Consider the following 16,042-nt stretch of genomic DNA (forward strand, 5'->3'; position numbering starts at 1 on the left):
TTCACATACTTCCCAGTTTAATTTAACAAAATAAATCAAGTCTGTTACATGGGTGACATGTCTCTGTGGCGCAATTGGTTAGCGCGTTCGGCTGTTAACCGAAAGGTTGGTGGTTCAAGCCCACCCAGGGACGGCCCAGTTTTGATAGGACCATCTCTAAACGAAGACCCATGGTGAATGCCATTGAAACCGAAGCTGGTACAACGGCAGCTTTTTTTTGCTTCACAATCCTCAACAATATAACAGTAACCCCACCTTTGTTCAAATTTGCTAAAGGATGATCAAAACTTTTAGGATGCTCTATGACAAAAATGGTTCCATGAAACACTTTCTATGACCAAGCAGTTTTTAAAGACAGTTGTTTTCATTGAACATATGAGGAAGCCCCAACAAAGAAGGGCATCAAAAAATTGGTAAAGACTCATGTTGTCCCTCTCCACGGAAATCTTTAGTAAAAGGCGAAAGATTTATACGATCTGAAGAGAAACACGAGTGAACTGATGAGCCAGTGGGTGAGAAGAAGGCGTATTTTCCATCAAGTGCCTTTAACTCATGGTGGGGAACGCTAGGCCATCTTACTCAATATATGTGAACCGCCAAAAATTCACTATCAACTCATTTTTTAGGCGCCCCGTGTGAGGCTCAGATCTCAAGACCTTCAGAACAATGTGCCGTCTACAGCCCAAACAAGGCCTTGATAGACATCAGAAATCAGGTGAGCCCGAATTATGGTGTCATTTCTGCAGGTAAGGATTTCACATACTTCCCAGTTTAATTTAACAAAATAAATCAAGTCTGTTACATGGGTGACATGTCTCTGTGGCGCATTTGGTTAGTGCGTTCGGCTGTTAACCGAAAGGTTTGTGGTTCAAGCCCAACGGCCCAGTTTTGAGAGTACCATCTCTAAACGAAGACCCATGGTGAATGCCATTGAAACCGAAGCTGGTACAACGGCAGCTTTTTTTTGCTTCACAATCCTCAACAATATAACAGTAACCCCACCTTTGTTCAAATTTGCTAAAGGATGATCAAAACTTTTAGGATGCTCTATGACAAAAATGGTTCCATGAAACACTTTCTATGACCAAGCAGTTTTTAAAGACAGTTGTTTTCATTGAACATATGAGGAAGCCCCAACAAAGCAGGGCATCAAAAAATTGGTAAAGACTCATGTTGTCCCTCTCCACGGAAATCTTTAGTAAAAGGCGAAAGATTTATACGATCTGAAGAGAAACACGAGTGAACTGATGAGCCAGTGGTTGAGAAGAAGGCGTATTTTCCATCAAGTGCCTTTAACTCATGGTGGGGAACGCTAGGCCATCTTACTCAATATATGTGAACCGCCAAAAATTCACTATCAACTCATTTTTTAGCCGCCCCGTGTGAGGCTCAGATCTCAAGACCTTCAGAACAATGTGCCGTCTACAGCCCAAACAAGGCCTTGATAGACATCAGAAATCAGGTGAGCCCGAATTATGGTGTCATTTCTGCAGGTAAGGATTTCACATACTTCCCAGTTTAATTTAACAAAATAAATCAAGTCTGTTACATGGGTGACATGTCTCTGTGGCGCAATTGGTTAGCGCGTTCGGCTGTTAACCGAAAGGTTGGTGGTTCAAGCCCACCCAGGGACGGCCCAGTTTTGATAGGACCATCTCTAAACGAAGACCCATGGTGAATGCCATTGAAACCGAAGCTGGTACAACGGCAGCTTTTTTTTGCTTCACAATCCTCAACAATATAACAGTAACCCCACCTTTGTTCAAATTTGCTAAAGGATGATCAAAACTTTTAGGATGCTCTATGACAAAAATGGTTCCATGAAACACTTTCTATGACCAAGCAGTTTTTAAAGACAGTTGTTTTCATTGAACATATGAGGAAGCCCCAACAAAGAAGGGCATCAAAAAATTGTTAAAGACTCATGTTGTCCCTCTCCACGGAAATCTTTAGTAAAAGGCGAAAGATTTATACGATCTGAAGAGAAACACGAGTGAACTGATGAGCCAGTGGGTGAGAAGAAGGCGTATTTTCCATCAAGTGCCTTTAACTCATGGTGGGGAACGCTAGGCCATCTTACTCAATATATGTGAACCGCCAAAAATTCACTATCAACTCATTTTTTAGGCGCCCCGTGTGAGGCTCAGATCTCAAGACCTTCAGAACAATGTGCCGTCTACAGCCCAAACAAGGCCTTGATAGACATCAGAAATCAGGTGAGCCCGAATTATGGTGTCATTTCTGCAGGTAAGGATTTCACATACTTCCCAGTTTAATTTAACAAAATAAATCAAGTCTGTTACATGGGTGACATGTCTCTGTGGCGCAATTGGTTAGCGTGTTCGGCTGTTAACCGAAAGGTTTGTGGTTCAAGCCCAACCAGGGACGGCCCAGTTTTGATAGGACCATCTCTAAACGAAGACCCATGGTGAATGCCATTGAAACCGAAGCTGGTACAACGGCAGTTTTTTTTTGCTTCACAATCCTCAACAATATAACAGTAACCCCACCTTTGTTCAAATTTGCTAAAGGATGATCAAAACTTTTAGGATGCTCTATGACAAAAATGGTTCCATGAAACACTTTCTATGACCAAGCTGTTTTTAAAGACAGTTGTTTTCATTGAACATATGAGGAAGCCCCACCAAAGCAGGGCATCAAAAAATTGGTAAAGACTCATGTTGTCCCTCTCCACGGAAATCTTTAGTAAAAGGCGAAAGATTTATACGATCTGAAGAGAAACACGAGTGAACTGATGAGCCAGTGGTTGAGAAGAAGGCGTATTTTCCATCAAGTGCCTTTAACTCATGGTGGGGAACGCTAGGCCATCTTACTCAATATATGTGAACCGCCAAAAATTCACTATCAACTCATTTTTTAGGCGCCCCGTGTGAGGCTCAGATCTCAAGACCTTCAGAACAATGTGCCGTCTACAGCCCAAACAAGGCCTTGATAGACATCAGAAATCAGGTGAACCCGAATTATGGTGTCATTTCTGCAGGTAAGGATTTCACATACTTCCCAGTTTAATTTAACAAAATAAATCAAGTCTGTTACATGGGTGACATGTCTCTGTGGCGCATTTGGTTAGTGCGTTCGGCTGTTAACCGAAAGGTTTGTGGTTCAAGCCCAACCAGGGACGGCCCAGTTTTGAGAGTACCATCTCTAAACGAATGCCATTGAAACCGAAGCTGGTACAACGGCAGTTTTTTTTTGCTTCACAATCCTCAACAATATAACAGTAACCCCACCTTTGTTCAAATTTGCTAAAGGATGATCAAAACTTTTAGGATGCTCTATGACAAAAATGGTTCCATGAAACACTTTCTATGACCAAGCAGTTTTTAAAGACAGTTGTTTTCATTGAACATATGAGGAAGCCCCAACAAAGCAGGGCATCAAAAAATTGGTAAAGACTCATGTTGTCCCTCTCCACGGAAATCTTTAGTAAAAGGCGAAAGATTTATACGATCTGAAGAGAAACACGAGTGAACTGATGAGCCAGTGGTTGAGAAGAAGGCGTATTTTCCATCAAGTGCCTTTAACTCATGGTGGGGAACGCTAGGCCATCTTACTCAATATATGTGAACCGCCAAAAATTCACTATCAACTCATTTTTTAGGCGCCCCGTGTGAGGCTCAGATCTCAAGACCTTCAGAACAATGTGCCGTCTACAGCCCAAACAAGGCCTTGATAGACATCAGAAATCAGGTGAGCCCGAATTATGGTGTCATTTCTGCAGGTTATTCCACATACTTCCCAGTTTAATTTAACAAAATAAATCAAGTCTGTTACATGGGTGACATGTCTCTGTGGCGCAATTGGTTAGCGTGTTCGGCTGTTAACCGAAAGGTTTGTGGTTCAAGCCCAACCAGGGACGGCCCAGTTTTGATAGGACCATCTCTAAACGAAGACCCATGGTGAATGCCATTGAAACCGAAGCTGGTACAACGGCAGTTTTTTTTTGCTTCACAATCCTCAACAATATAACAGTAACCCCACCTTAGTTCAAATTTGCTAAAGGATGATCAAAACTTTTAGGATGCTCTATGACAAAAATGGTTCCATGAAACACTTTCTCTGACCAAGCAGTTTTTAAAGACAGTTGTTTTCATTGAACATATGAGGAAGCCCCACCAAAGCAGGGCATCAAAAAATTGGTAAAGACTCATGTTGTCCCTCTCCACGGAAATCTTTAGTAAAAGGCGAAAGATTTATACGATCTGAAGAGAAACACGAGTGAACTGATGAGCCAGTGGTTGAGAAGAGAATATTTTCCATCAAGTGCCTTTAACTCATGGTGGGGAACGCTAGGCCATCTTACTCAATATATGTGAACCGCCAAAAATTCACTATCAACTCATTTTTTAGGCGCCCCGTGTGAGGCTCAGATCTCAAGACCTTCAGAACAATGTGCCGTCTACAGCCCAAACAAGGCCTTGATAGACATCAGAAATCAGGTGAGCCCGAATTATGGTGTCATTTCTGCAGGTAAGGATTTCACATACTTCCCAGTTTAATTTAACAAAATAAATCAAGTCTGTTACATGGGTGACATGTCTCTGTGGCGCTACCCATCGCACGTCAGACTGTCTTCTCTCGACCAATCGTGTAACAGAGTTCCTTTAAGTGAAAAACCAATCATGAAGCAGAGGTGCTCTCAGCTCGACCAATCGTGTAACAGAGTTCCTTTAAGCGAAAACCAATCATGAAGCAGAGGGGGCTCGAGTGAGCCTGACCAATCACAGGCGCTAAACCCTCCCCCCCTGCGCGCGCATGAACTTGCTCATCTACCGACCCCCTCCCTCGCTACTTCATTTGCGTCACAAGGAGCGATTGCAGACTGTTACATTGAGAAGGTAAGTTTTTAATATTAAGGATTACTATCTAGCCATGTAAATAACATTTTATGTTTATTTTCTTGCATAAAATGTCGTGCATGCAACGCTAGTTATAACACACTACTTTTCAAAATATTTGTCACTACCCACGTTAGCTTTAATGTATGAATGAAATCCGCTTTAAATACATGTCAGTAATTTAACCAGAAAAATATTTCTAACTTTTATAACAAATAATCTATTTTTTGTCTGTGTTTTTGCCCGTCGAAGTAGGGCTTTGTTTCTTGTCTCCCGTTAATAACAATTACGCGCAAGGAGCAGTTATCTTACAAGAGTTTAATGATTTAAAGTCGAATAAAATTAAAAAATAAAATAAAATATTATGTTTAACATTTCCATGGTAAGAATAGGCATTGTGTTTTCGTTTTTCTACAGTTATTGGGGTGTTTTACAAACAGAATTTATTGTTTTTAAACAGAGTTTATTGTTTTTAAACAGAGTTTATTGTTTTTAAACAGAGTTTTACACGTTTTTAAACAGAGTTCTACACGTTTTACAAAGCATGCAGCCTTAGAAATTATAATATATTATAATTCACTTCTTTTTGCTTAATAAAAATGAGAAATTTGGGGATTTAATTTAACTTTATTACTTCCACAACAGATGAGTGCTAGACCAAAGTCCCACAAGCCCATGGGGGATGGTGAATGGATGGCCAGGTTGAAGGAAGGCCTTTGCCAATACAGGCGTCTGGCCCTCTGGAGCAGGCAACAGACCAGCTCCACGACAGCGGAAGTGGCATGACCTCTATCAGAAGGTAAAAAATTATACATTCGTAAATACTTATAAACTGTGAGTAAATAACGCCAAAATATCTCCTCAGATTGAGAAGTGCCCTTTGCAGACCCGTGGACAAACTGTCCTGTTCGGAGGATCCACTGCCTGCTCTTGTGGCTTTCACGCCTCTAAAGTAATCTTTTTATTCATATAACATAAACAAATGAGATTACATTGTGAGCTGAACATCAGCATGACGGTCATGTGTCGAATATTAGCTACTCTCAGCATTATGTTATGTTATAACACTATAACATTGCTGTCCTAATGCTACATTATTGCTGTTGTCAATCCAGTCGGGCCCTGCAACAACAACATCGGTGTCCCATGCTACCACCTCAACAGCAGTAGCAGCTGGGACATCAATAGAAGGAACCGGGCCCTCACAGACTGAGGCTTTGGCGACGCCACGGTCATTCTTGAGACCTCCTCCCAGTTTATCGATGGTGAATAATAGTCTTTTTTTATTTCATTGTGCTCTTATCATTATGGTCTTGAAGTCTAATCAAATGTCAAACACCCATTCATAATAATATAGTTACACACCTATAATACATGCATCTGGTTTCTTTATCTCTGCCCACAGTTAGACACAACACTTGTGAAATTGCATGGAGCATCAATCATGATCTAATACATTTTTTTCTTTTTGTAGTTCACAAAGCCTCGCTTTGGAGGGTCCAAGTCAGCTATACTAAAGCCTAATTTAGTGAGCCGCAGCCCAAGTCCTTCTCCTCCACCACCACCCAAGCTTCCTAGCTCTGCTCCACGCAGCCCTGCTCCACCCAGCCCTGCTCCACGCAGCCCTGCTCCACCCAGCCCTGCTCCCAGAGCCCTGCTCCACGCAGCCCTGCTCCACGCAGCCCTGCTCCACGCAGCCCTGCTCCACCCAGCCCTGCTCCACGCAGCCCTGCTCCACCCAGCCCTGCTCCACCCAGCCCTGCTCCACGCAGCCCTGCTCCACGCAGCCCTGCTCCACGCAGCCCTGCTCCACCCAGCCCTGCTCCACGCAGCCCTGCTCCACGCAGCCCTGCTCCACGCAGCCCTGCTCCACCCAGCCCTGCTCCACCCAGCCCTGCTCCACGCAGCCCTGCTCCACCCAGCCCTGCTCCACCCAGCCCTGCTCCACGCAGCCCTGCTCCACGCAGCCCTGCTCCACCCAGCCCTGCTCCACGCAGCCCTGCTCCACCCAGCCCTGCTCCACGCAGCCCTGCTCCACCCAGCCCTGCTCCACGCAGCCCTGCTCCACCCAGCCCTGCTCCACCCAGCCCTGCTCCACGCAGCCCTGCTCCACGCAGCCCTGCTCCACCCAGCCCTGCTCCACGCAGCCCTGCCTTTCCCCAACCAAGGATGCTCCTAGTGACACCATCCGCCCTTAGTGGGCCCCCTCTAGGAGTCTTCCTCTGTGCCTCTCCTGCACCTGTACATGCACCTGCTCCAGCTCCGGTTAGAAGGGTGAACCGCAAGGAGGAGCACAACAGCTGTAAAAAATGTGGGCAGTTTAGGACAAAGGAGACTGGGCACAGTCAGTATCAAGGGAAAATTTACTGCCCTTCGACTGAGACTGTTCCTAAAGAGAAGTGGCTTGAGGATATAAAAAAAAAAGATATAATATGTATTGTATAAAAAATATTTGTTTTTTTTACTGGTTTTGGGTTGATGTGTAAATTTTTCTTGTGTGTTTTACTAAATTAAACATATATATATATTGAAAAATCTGTTTGTGTTTTGCATGTTTCATCACATCACAAGAAAGAAAAGCAGACTATGTATCAACTTCCCTTAACATAACCAACATATTTTATTTAAATACAATGCCCATAGTTGATAAAAACTGTCAATAGCATAACAACGATCACTAAAAATGGGATGAATTCAGTTTCCTGAATATTTCCCTTTCCCCTCCTTTTTTTCTCTTTTTTTCCTCTTTTTTCCTCTTTTTTCTTCTTTTTTCTTCCTCCCCCTTCTCCCCTCTTCTCTTCCTTCTTCCCCCCCCTTAACAGACTAACGTGCGCCAGCTTAGGCGCAATTGGTTAGCGCGTTCGGCTGTTAACCGAAAGGTTGGTGGTTCAAGCCCACCCAGGGACGGCCCAGTTTTGATAGGACCATCTCTAAACGAAGACCCATGGTGAATGCCATTGAAACCGAAGCTGGTACAACGGCAGCTTTTTTTTGCTTCACAATCCTCAACAATATAACAGTAACCCCACCTTTGTTCAAATTTGCTAAAGGATGATCAAAACTTTTAGGATGCTCTATGACAAAAATGGTTCCATGAAACACTTTCTATGACCAAGCAGTTTTTAAAGACAGTTGTTTTCATTGAACATATGAGGAAGCCCCAACAAAGAAGGGCATCAAAAAATTGGTAAAGACTCATGTTGTCCCTCTCCACGGAAATCTTTAGTAAAAGGCGAAAGATTTATACGATCTGAAGAGAAACACGAGTGAACTGATGAGCCAGTGGGTGAGAAGAAGGCGTATTTTCCATCAAGTGCCTTTAACTCATGGTGGGGAACGCTAGGCCATCTTACTCAATATATGTGAACCGCCAAAAATTCACTATCAACTCATTTTTTAGGCGCCCCGTGTGAGGCTCAGATCTCAAGACCTTCAGAACAATGTGCCGTCTACAGCCCAAACAAGGCCTTGATAGACATCAGAAATCAGGTGAGCCCGAATTATGGTGTCATTTCTGCAGGTAAGGATTTCACATACTTCCCAGTTTAATTTAACAAAATAAATCAAGTCTGTTACATGGGTGACATGTCTCTGTGGCGCATTTGGTTAGTGCGTTCGGCTGTTAACCGAAAGGTTTGTGGTTCAAGCCCAACGGCCCAGTTTTGAGAGTACCATCTCTAAACGAAGACCCATGGTGAATGCCATTGAAACCGAAGCTGGTACAACGGCAGCTTTTTTTTGCTTCACAATCCTCAACAATATAACAGTAACCCCACCTTTGTTCAAATTTGCTAAAGGATGATCAAAACTTTTAGGATGCTCTATGACAAAAATGGTTCCATGAAACACTTTCTATGACCAAGCAGTTTTTAAAGACAGTTGTTTTCATTGAACATATGAGGAAGCCCCAACAAAGCAGGGCATCAAAAAATTGGTAAAGACTCATGTTGTCCCTCTCCACGGAAATCTTTAGTAAAAGGCGAAAGATTTATACGATCTGAAGAGAAACACGAGTGAACTGATGAGCCAGTGGTTGAGAAGAAGGCGTATTTTCCATCAAGTGCCTTTAACTCATGGTGGGGAACGCTAGGCCATCTTACTCAATATATGTGAACCGCCAAAAATTCACTATCAACTCATTTTTTAGGCGCCCCGTGTGAGGCTCTGATCTCAAGACCTTCAGAACAATGTGCCGTCTACAGCCCAAACAAGGCCTTGATAGACATCAGAAATCAGGTGAGCCCGAATTATGGTGTCATTTCTGCAGGTAAGGATTTCACATACTTCCCAGTTTAATTTAACAAAATAAATCAAGTCTGTTACATGGGTGACATGTCTCTGTGGCGCAATTGGTTAGCGCGTTCGGCTGTTAACCGAAAGGTTGGTGGTTCAAGCCCACCCAGGGACGGCCCAGTTTTGATAGGACCATCTCTAAACGAAGACCCATGGTGAATGCCATTGAAACCGAAGCTGGTACAACGGCAGCTTTTTTTTTGCTTCACAATCCTCAACAATATAACAGTAACCCCACCTTTGTTCAAATTTGCTAAAGGATGATCAAAACTTTTAGGATGCTCTATGACAAAAATGGTTCCATGAAACACTTTCTCTGACCAAGCAGTTTTTAAAGACAGTTGTTTTCATTGAACATATGAGGAAGCCCCACCAAAGCAGGGCATCAAAAAATTGGTAAAGACTCATGTTGTCCCTCTCCACGGAAATCTTTAGTAAAAGGCGAAAGATTTATACGATCTGAAGAGAAACACGAGTGAACTGATGAGCCAGTGGTTGAGAAGAGAATATTTTCCATCAAGTGCCTTTAACTCATGGTGGGGAACGCTAGGCCATCTTACTCAATATATGTGAACCGCCAAAAATTCACTATCAACTCATTTTTTAGGCGCCCCGTGTGAGGCTCAGATCTCAAGACCTTCAGAACAATGTGCCGTCTACAGCCCAAACAAGGCCTTGATAGACATCAGAAATCAGGTGAGCCCGAATTATGGTGTCATTTCTGCAGGTAAGGATTTCACATACTTCCCAGTTTAATTTAAAAAAATAAATCAAGTCTGTTACATGGGTGACATGTCTCTGTGGCGCAATTGGTTAGCGCGTTCGGCTGTTAACCGAAAGGTTGGTGGTTCAAGCCCACCCAGGGACGGCCCAGTTTTGATAGGACCATCTCTAAACGAAGACCCATGGTGAATGCCATTGAAACCGAAGCTGGTACAACGGCAGCTTTTTTTTGCTTCACAATCCTCAACAATATAACAGTAACCCCACCTTTGTTCAAATTTGCTAAAGGATGATCAAAACTTTTAGGATGCTCTATGACAAAAATGGTTCCATGAAACACTTTCTATGACCAAGCAGTTTTTAAAGACAGTTGTTTTCATTGAACATATGAGGAAGCCCCAACAAAGCAGGGCATCAAAAAATTGGTAAAGACTCATGTTGTCCCTCTCCACGGAAATCTTTAGTAAAAGGCGAAAGATTTATACGATCTGAAGAGAAACACGAGTGAACTGATGAGCCAGTGGTTGAGAAGAAGGCGTATTTTCCATCAAGTGCCTTTAACTCATGGTGGGGAACGCTAGGCCATCTTACTCAATATATGTGAACCGCCAAAAATTCACTATCAACTCATTTTTTAGGCGCCCCGTGTGAGGCTCTGATCTCAAGACCTTCAGAACAATGTGCCGTCTACAGCCCAAACAAGGCCTTGATAGACATCAGAAATCAGGTGAGCCCGAATTATGGTGTCATTTCTGCAGGTAAGGATTTCACATACTTCCCAGTTTAATTTAACAAAATAAATCAAGTCTGTTACATGGGTGACATGTCTCTGTGGCGCAATTGGTTAGCGCGTTCGGCTGTTAACCGAAAGGTTGGTGGTTCAAGCCCACCCAGGGACGGCCCAGTTTTGATAGGACCATCTCTAAACGAAGACCCATGGTGAATGCCATTGAAACCGAAGCTGGTACAACGGCAGCTTTTTTTTTGCTTCACAATCCTCAACAATATAACAGTAACCCCACCTTTGTTCAAATTTGCTAAAGGATGATCAAAACTTTTAGGATGCTCTATGACAAAAATGGTTCCATGAAACACTTTCTCTGACCAAGCAGTTTTTAAAGACAGTTGTTTTCATTGAACATATGAGGAAGCCCCACCAAAGCAGGGCATCAAAAAATTGGTAAAGACTCATGTTGTCCCTCTCCACGGAAATCTTTAGTAAAAGGCGAAAGATTTATACGATCTGAAGAGAAACACGAGTGAACTGATGAGCCAGTGGTTGAGAAGAGAATATTTTCCATCAAGTGCCTTTAACTCATGGTGGGGAACGCTAGGCCATCTTACTCAATATATGTGAACCGCCAAAAATTCACTATCAACTCATTTTTTAGGCGCCCCGTGTGAGGCTCAGATCTCAAGACCTTCAGAACAATGTGCCGTCTACAGCCCAAACAAGGCCTTGATAGACATCAGAAATCAGGTGAGCCCGAATTATGGTGTCATTTCTGCAGGTAAGGATTTCACATACTTCCCAGTTTAATTTAAAAAAATAAATCAAGTCTGTTACATGGGTGACATGTCTCTGTGGCGCAATTGGTTAGCGCGTTCGGCTGTTAACCGAAAGGTTGGTGGTTCAAGCCCACCCAGGGACGGCCCAGTTTTGATAGGACCATCTCTAAACGAAGACCCATGGTGAATGCCATTGAAACCGAAGCTGGTACAACGGCAGCTTTTTTTTGCTTCACAATCCTCAACAATATAACAGTAACCCCACCTTTGTTCAAATTTGCTAAAGGATGATCAAAACTTTTAGGATGCTCTATGACAAAAATGGTTCCATGAAACACTTTCTATGACCAAGCAGTTTTTAAAGACAGTTGTTTTCATTGAACATATGAGGAAGCCCCAACAAAGAAGGGCATCAAAAAATTGGTAAAGACTCATGTTGTCCCTCTCCACGGAAATCTTTAGTAAAAGGCGAAAGATTTATACGATCTGAAGAGAAACACGAGTGAACTGATGAGCCAGTGGGTGAGAAGAAGGCGTATTTTCCATCAAGTGCCTTTAACTCATGGTGGGGAACGCTAGGCCATCTTACTCAATATATGTGAACCGCCAAAAATTCACTATCAACTCATTTTTTAGGCGCCCCGTGTGAGGCTCAGATCTCAAGACCTTCAGAACAATGTGCCGTCTACAGCCCAAACAAGGCCTTGATAGACATCAGAAATCAGGTGAGCCCGAATTATGGTGTCATTTCTGCAGGTAAGGATTTCACATACTTCCCAGTTTAATTTAACAAAATAAATCAAGTCTGTTACATGGGTGACATGTCTCTGTGGCGCATTTGGTTAGTGCGTTCGGCTGTTAACCGAAAGGTTTGTGGTTCAAGCCCAACGGCCCAGTTTTGAGAGTACCATCTCTAAACGAAGACCCATGGTGAATGCCATTGAAACCGAAGCTGGTACAACGGCAGCTTTTTTTTGCTTCACAATCCTCAACAATATAACAGTAACCCCACCTTTGTTCAAATTTGCTAAAGGATGATCAAAACTTTTAGGATGCTCTATGACAAAAATGGTTCCATGAAACACTTTCTATGACCAAGCAGTTTTTAAAGACAGTTGTTTTCATTGAACATATGAGGAAGCCCCAACAAAGCAGGGCATCAAAAAATTGGTAAAGACTCATGTTGTCCCTCTCCACGGAAATCTTTAGTAAAAGGCGAAAGATTTATACGATCTGAAGAGAAACACGAGTGAACTGATGAGCCAGTGGTTGAGAAGAAGGCGTATTTTCCATCAAGTGCCTTTAACTCATGGTGGGGAACGCTAGGCCATCTTACTCAATATATGTGAACCGCCAAAAATTCACTATCAACTCATTTTTTAGCCGCCCCGTGTGAGGCTCAGATCTCAAGACCTTCAGAACAATGTGCCGTCTACAGCCCAAACAAGGCCTTGATAGACATCAGAAATCAGGTGAGCCCGAATTATGGTGTCATTTCTGCAGGTAAGGATTTCACATACTTCCCAGTTTAATTTAACAAAATAAATCAAGTCTGTTACATGGGTGACATGTCTCTGTGGCGCAATTGGTTAGCGCGTTCGGCTGTTAACCGAAAGGTTGGTGGTTCAAGCCCACCCAGGGACGGCCCAGTTTTGATAGGACCATCTCTAAACGAAGACCCATGGTGAATGCCATTGAAACCGAAGCTGGTACAACGGCAGCTTTTTTTTGCTTCACAATCCTCAACAATATAACAGTAACCCCACCTTTGTTCAAATTTGCTAAAGGATGATCAAAACTTTTAGGATGCTCTATGACAAAAATGGTTCCATGAAACACTTTCTATGACCAAGCAGTTTTTAAAGACAGTTGTTTTCATTGAACATATGAGGAAGCCCCAACAAAGAAGGGCATCAAAAAATTGGTAAAGACTCATGTTGTCCCTCTCCACGGAAATCTTTAGTAAAAGGCGAAAGATTTATACGATCTGAAGAGAAACACGAGTGAACTGATGAGCCAGTGGGTGAGAAGAAGGCGTATTTTCCATCAAGTGCCTTTAACTCATGGTGGGGAACGCTAGGCCATCTTACTCAATATATGTGAACCGCCAAAAATTCACTATCAACTCATTTTTTAGGCGCCCCGTGTGAGGCTCAGATCTCAAGACCTTCAGAACAATGTGCCGTCTACAGCCCAAACAAGGCCTTGATAGACATCAGAAATCAGGTGAGCCCGAATTATGGTGTCATTTCTGCAGGTAAGGATTTCACATACTTCCCAGTTTAATTTAACAAAATAAATCAAGTCTGTTACATGGGTGACATGTCTCTGTGGCGCAATTGGTTAGCGTGTTCGGCTGTTAACCGAAAGGTTTGTGGTTCAAGCCCAACCAGGGACGGCCCAGTTTTGATAGGACCATCTCTAAACGAAGACCCATGGTGAATGCCATTGAAACCGAAGCTGGTACAACGGCAGTTTTTTTTTGCTTCACAATCCTCAACAATATAACAGTAACCCCACCTTTGTTCAAATTTGCTAAAGGATGATCAAAACTTTTAGGATGCTCTATGACAAAAATGGTTCCATGAAACACTTTCTATGACCAAGCTGTTTTTAAAGACAGTTGTTTTCATTGAACATATGAGGAAGCCCCACCAAAGCAGGGCATCAAAAAATTGGTAAAGACTCATGTTGTCCCTCTCCACGGAAATCTTTAGTAAAAGGCGAAAGATTTATACGATCTGAAGAGAAACACGAGTGAACTGATGAGCCAGTGGTTGAGAAGAAGGCGTATTTTCCATCAAGTGCCTTTAACTCATGGTGGGGAACGCTAGGCCATCTTACTCAATATATGTGAACCGCCAAAAATTCACTATCAACTCATTTTTTAGGCGCCCCGTGTGAGGCTCAGATCTCAAGACCTTCAGAACAATGTGCCGTCTACAGCCCAAACAAGGCCTTGATAGACATCAGAAATCAGGTGAACCCGAATTATGGTGTCATTTCTGCAGGTAAGGATTTCACATACTTCCCAGTTTAATTTAACAAAATAAATCAAGTCTGTTACATGGGTGACATGTCTCTGTGGCGCATTTGGTTAGTGCGTTCGGCTGTTAACCGAAAGGTTTGTGGTTCAAGCCCAACCAGGGACGGCCCAGTTTTGAGAGTACCATCTCTAAACGAATGCCATTGAAACCGAAGCTGGTACAACGGCAGTTTTTTTTTGCTTCACAATCCTCAACAATATAACAGTAACCCCACCTTTGTTCAAATTTGCTAAAGGATGATCAAAACTTTTAGGATGCTCTATGACAAAAATGGTTCCATGAAACACTTTCTATGACCAAGCAGTTTTTAAAGACAGTTGTTTTCATTGAACATATGAGGAAGCCCCAACAAAGCAGGGCATCAAAAAATTGGTAAAGACTCATGTTGTCCCTCTCCACGGAAATCTTTAGTAAAAGGCGAAAGATTTATACGATCTGAAGAGAAACACGAGTGAACTGATGAGCCAGTGGTTGAGAAGAAGGCGTATTTTCCATCAAGTGCCTTTAACTCATGGTGGGGAACGCTAGGCCATCTTACTCAATATATGTGAACCGCCAAAAATTCACTATCAACTCATTTTTTAGGCGCCCCGTGTGAGGCTCAGATCTCAAGACCTTCAGAACAATGTGCCGTCTACAGCCCAAACAAGGCCTTGATAGACATCAGAAATCAGGTGAGCCCGAATTATGGTGTCATTTCTGCAGGTTATTCCACATACTTCCCAGTTTAATTTAACAAAATAAATCAAGTCTGTTACATGGGTGACATGTCTCTGTGGCGCAATTGGTTAGCGTGTTCGGCTGTTAACCGAAAGGTTTGTGGTTCAAGCCCAACCAGGGACGGCCCAGTTTTGATAGGACCATCTCTAAACGAAGACCCATGGTGAATGCCATTGAAACCGAAGCTGGTACAACGGCAGCTTTTTTTTGCTTCACAATCCTCAACAATATAACAGTAACCCCACCTTAGTTCAAATTTGCTAAAGGATGATCAAAACTTTTAGGATGCTCTATGACAAAAATGGTTCCATGAAACACTTTCTCTGACCAAGCAGTTTTTAAAGACAGTTGTTTTCATTGAACATATGAGGAAGCCCCACCAAAGCAGGGCATCAAAAAATTGGTAAAGACTCATGTTGTCCCTCTCCACGGAAATCTTTAGTAAAAGGCGAAAGATTTATACGATCTGAAGAGAAACACGAGTGAACTGATGAGCCAGTGGTTGAGAAGAGAATATTTTCCATCAAGTGCCTTTAACTCATGGTGGGGAACGCTAGGCCATCTTACTCAATATATGTGAACCGCCAAAAATTCACTATCAACTCATTTTTTAGGCGCCCCGTGTGAGGCTCAGATCTCAAGACCTTCAGAACAATGTGCCGTCTACAGCCCAAACAAGGCCTTGATAGACATCAGAAATCAGGTGAGCCCGAATTATGGTGTCATTTCTGCAGGTTATTCCACATACTTCCCAGTTTAATTTAACAAAATAAATCAAGTCTGTTACATGGGTGACATGTCTCTGTGGCGCAATTGGTTAGCGTGTTCGGCTGTTAACCGAAAGGTTTGTGGTTCAAGCCCAACCAGGGACGGCCCAGTTTTGATAGGACC

General features: G+C 42.9%; 30 non-coding genes across 30 annotated transcripts; 13 read left to right on the forward strand and 17 right to left on the reverse strand.

The window, feature by feature from the left end:
• The first annotated feature begins 59 nt into the window (after positions 1 to 59).
• On the forward strand, positions 60 to 133 carry trnan-guu (transfer RNA asparagine (anticodon GUU)). Its single transcript has one exon. It is a non-coding gene; the product is annotated as a tRNA-Asn (tRNA).
• Positions 134 to 382: 249 nt separating this feature from the next.
• LOC148078667 (U5 spliceosomal RNA) lies at positions 383 to 496 on the reverse strand. Its single transcript, XR_015711539.1, has one exon. It is a non-coding gene; the product is annotated as a U5 spliceosomal RNA (small nuclear RNA).
• Positions 497 to 1,129: 633 nt separating this feature from the next.
• LOC148078668 (U5 spliceosomal RNA) lies at positions 1,130 to 1,243 on the reverse strand. Its single transcript, XR_015711797.1, has one exon. It is a non-coding gene; the product is annotated as a U5 spliceosomal RNA (small nuclear RNA).
• Positions 1,244 to 1,560: 317 nt separating this feature from the next.
• trnan-guu (transfer RNA asparagine (anticodon GUU)) lies at positions 1,561 to 1,634 on the forward strand. The gene has a single exon. It is a non-coding gene; the product is annotated as a tRNA-Asn (tRNA).
• A 249-nt stretch (positions 1,635 to 1,883) lies between these two features.
• On the reverse strand, positions 1,884 to 1,997 carry LOC148078670 (U5 spliceosomal RNA). The gene has a single exon (XR_015711704.1). It is a non-coding gene; the product is annotated as a U5 spliceosomal RNA (small nuclear RNA).
• A 317-nt stretch (positions 1,998 to 2,314) lies between these two features.
• On the forward strand, positions 2,315 to 2,388 carry trnan-guu (transfer RNA asparagine (anticodon GUU)). Its single transcript has one exon. It is a non-coding gene; the product is annotated as a tRNA-Asn (tRNA).
• A 249-nt stretch (positions 2,389 to 2,637) lies between these two features.
• LOC148078672 (U5 spliceosomal RNA) lies at positions 2,638 to 2,751 on the reverse strand. Its single transcript, XR_015711497.1, has one exon. It is a non-coding gene; the product is annotated as a U5 spliceosomal RNA (small nuclear RNA).
• Positions 2,752 to 3,378: 627 nt separating this feature from the next.
• On the reverse strand, positions 3,379 to 3,492 carry LOC148078673 (U5 spliceosomal RNA). Its single transcript, XR_015711798.1, has one exon. It is a non-coding gene; the product is annotated as a U5 spliceosomal RNA (small nuclear RNA).
• Positions 3,493 to 3,806: 314 nt separating this feature from the next.
• trnan-guu (transfer RNA asparagine (anticodon GUU)) lies at positions 3,807 to 3,880 on the forward strand. Its single transcript has one exon. It is a non-coding gene; the product is annotated as a tRNA-Asn (tRNA).
• Positions 3,881 to 4,129: 249 nt separating this feature from the next.
• Positions 4,130 to 4,243, reverse strand: LOC148078675 (U5 spliceosomal RNA). Its single transcript, XR_015711499.1, has one exon. It is a non-coding gene; the product is annotated as a U5 spliceosomal RNA (small nuclear RNA).
• Positions 4,244 to 7,695: 3,452 nt separating this feature from the next.
• trnan-guu (transfer RNA asparagine (anticodon GUU)) lies at positions 7,696 to 7,766 on the forward strand. The gene has a single exon. It is a non-coding gene; the product is annotated as a tRNA-Asn (tRNA).
• Positions 7,767 to 8,015: 249 nt separating this feature from the next.
• LOC148078677 (U5 spliceosomal RNA) lies at positions 8,016 to 8,129 on the reverse strand. The gene has a single exon (XR_015711540.1). It is a non-coding gene; the product is annotated as a U5 spliceosomal RNA (small nuclear RNA).
• Positions 8,130 to 8,762: 633 nt separating this feature from the next.
• On the reverse strand, positions 8,763 to 8,876 carry LOC148078678 (U5 spliceosomal RNA). The gene has a single exon (XR_015711799.1). It is a non-coding gene; the product is annotated as a U5 spliceosomal RNA (small nuclear RNA).
• A 317-nt stretch (positions 8,877 to 9,193) lies between these two features.
• On the forward strand, positions 9,194 to 9,267 carry trnan-guu (transfer RNA asparagine (anticodon GUU)). The gene has a single exon. It is a non-coding gene; the product is annotated as a tRNA-Asn (tRNA).
• A 250-nt stretch (positions 9,268 to 9,517) lies between these two features.
• Positions 9,518 to 9,631, reverse strand: LOC148078680 (U5 spliceosomal RNA). Its single transcript, XR_015711500.1, has one exon. It is a non-coding gene; the product is annotated as a U5 spliceosomal RNA (small nuclear RNA).
• A 315-nt stretch (positions 9,632 to 9,946) lies between these two features.
• Positions 9,947 to 10,020, forward strand: trnan-guu (transfer RNA asparagine (anticodon GUU)). Its single transcript has one exon. It is a non-coding gene; the product is annotated as a tRNA-Asn (tRNA).
• Positions 10,021 to 10,269: 249 nt separating this feature from the next.
• Positions 10,270 to 10,383, reverse strand: LOC148078682 (U5 spliceosomal RNA). The gene has a single exon (XR_015711800.1). It is a non-coding gene; the product is annotated as a U5 spliceosomal RNA (small nuclear RNA).
• Positions 10,384 to 10,700: 317 nt separating this feature from the next.
• On the forward strand, positions 10,701 to 10,774 carry trnan-guu (transfer RNA asparagine (anticodon GUU)). Its single transcript has one exon. It is a non-coding gene; the product is annotated as a tRNA-Asn (tRNA).
• Positions 10,775 to 11,024: 250 nt separating this feature from the next.
• Positions 11,025 to 11,138, reverse strand: LOC148078684 (U5 spliceosomal RNA). The gene has a single exon (XR_015711501.1). It is a non-coding gene; the product is annotated as a U5 spliceosomal RNA (small nuclear RNA).
• Positions 11,139 to 11,453: 315 nt separating this feature from the next.
• trnan-guu (transfer RNA asparagine (anticodon GUU)) lies at positions 11,454 to 11,527 on the forward strand. The gene has a single exon. It is a non-coding gene; the product is annotated as a tRNA-Asn (tRNA).
• A 249-nt stretch (positions 11,528 to 11,776) lies between these two features.
• LOC148078686 (U5 spliceosomal RNA) lies at positions 11,777 to 11,890 on the reverse strand. The gene has a single exon (XR_015711541.1). It is a non-coding gene; the product is annotated as a U5 spliceosomal RNA (small nuclear RNA).
• A 633-nt stretch (positions 11,891 to 12,523) lies between these two features.
• LOC148078687 (U5 spliceosomal RNA) lies at positions 12,524 to 12,637 on the reverse strand. The gene has a single exon (XR_015711801.1). It is a non-coding gene; the product is annotated as a U5 spliceosomal RNA (small nuclear RNA).
• Positions 12,638 to 12,954: 317 nt separating this feature from the next.
• On the forward strand, positions 12,955 to 13,028 carry trnan-guu (transfer RNA asparagine (anticodon GUU)). The gene has a single exon. It is a non-coding gene; the product is annotated as a tRNA-Asn (tRNA).
• A 249-nt stretch (positions 13,029 to 13,277) lies between these two features.
• On the reverse strand, positions 13,278 to 13,391 carry LOC148078689 (U5 spliceosomal RNA). The gene has a single exon (XR_015711543.1). It is a non-coding gene; the product is annotated as a U5 spliceosomal RNA (small nuclear RNA).
• A 317-nt stretch (positions 13,392 to 13,708) lies between these two features.
• trnan-guu (transfer RNA asparagine (anticodon GUU)) lies at positions 13,709 to 13,782 on the forward strand. The gene has a single exon. It is a non-coding gene; the product is annotated as a tRNA-Asn (tRNA).
• A 249-nt stretch (positions 13,783 to 14,031) lies between these two features.
• On the reverse strand, positions 14,032 to 14,145 carry LOC148078691 (U5 spliceosomal RNA). Its single transcript, XR_015711502.1, has one exon. It is a non-coding gene; the product is annotated as a U5 spliceosomal RNA (small nuclear RNA).
• A 627-nt stretch (positions 14,146 to 14,772) lies between these two features.
• Positions 14,773 to 14,886, reverse strand: LOC148078692 (U5 spliceosomal RNA). Its single transcript, XR_015711802.1, has one exon. It is a non-coding gene; the product is annotated as a U5 spliceosomal RNA (small nuclear RNA).
• Positions 14,887 to 15,200: 314 nt separating this feature from the next.
• trnan-guu (transfer RNA asparagine (anticodon GUU)) lies at positions 15,201 to 15,274 on the forward strand. Its single transcript has one exon. It is a non-coding gene; the product is annotated as a tRNA-Asn (tRNA).
• A 249-nt stretch (positions 15,275 to 15,523) lies between these two features.
• Positions 15,524 to 15,637, reverse strand: LOC148078694 (U5 spliceosomal RNA). The gene has a single exon (XR_015711503.1). It is a non-coding gene; the product is annotated as a U5 spliceosomal RNA (small nuclear RNA).
• A 312-nt stretch (positions 15,638 to 15,949) lies between these two features.
• On the forward strand, positions 15,950 to 16,023 carry trnan-guu (transfer RNA asparagine (anticodon GUU)). Its single transcript has one exon. It is a non-coding gene; the product is annotated as a tRNA-Asn (tRNA).
• Positions 16,024 to 16,042: the final 19 nt, after the last annotated feature.

The sequence above is a fragment of the Callionymus lyra genome, chromosome 6 (assembly GCF_982586985.1).
Source record: "Callionymus lyra chromosome 6, fCalLyr1.hap1.1, whole genome shotgun sequence".
Lineage (NCBI taxonomy): Eukaryota > Metazoa > Chordata > Actinopteri > Syngnathiformes > Callionymidae > Callionymus > Callionymus lyra.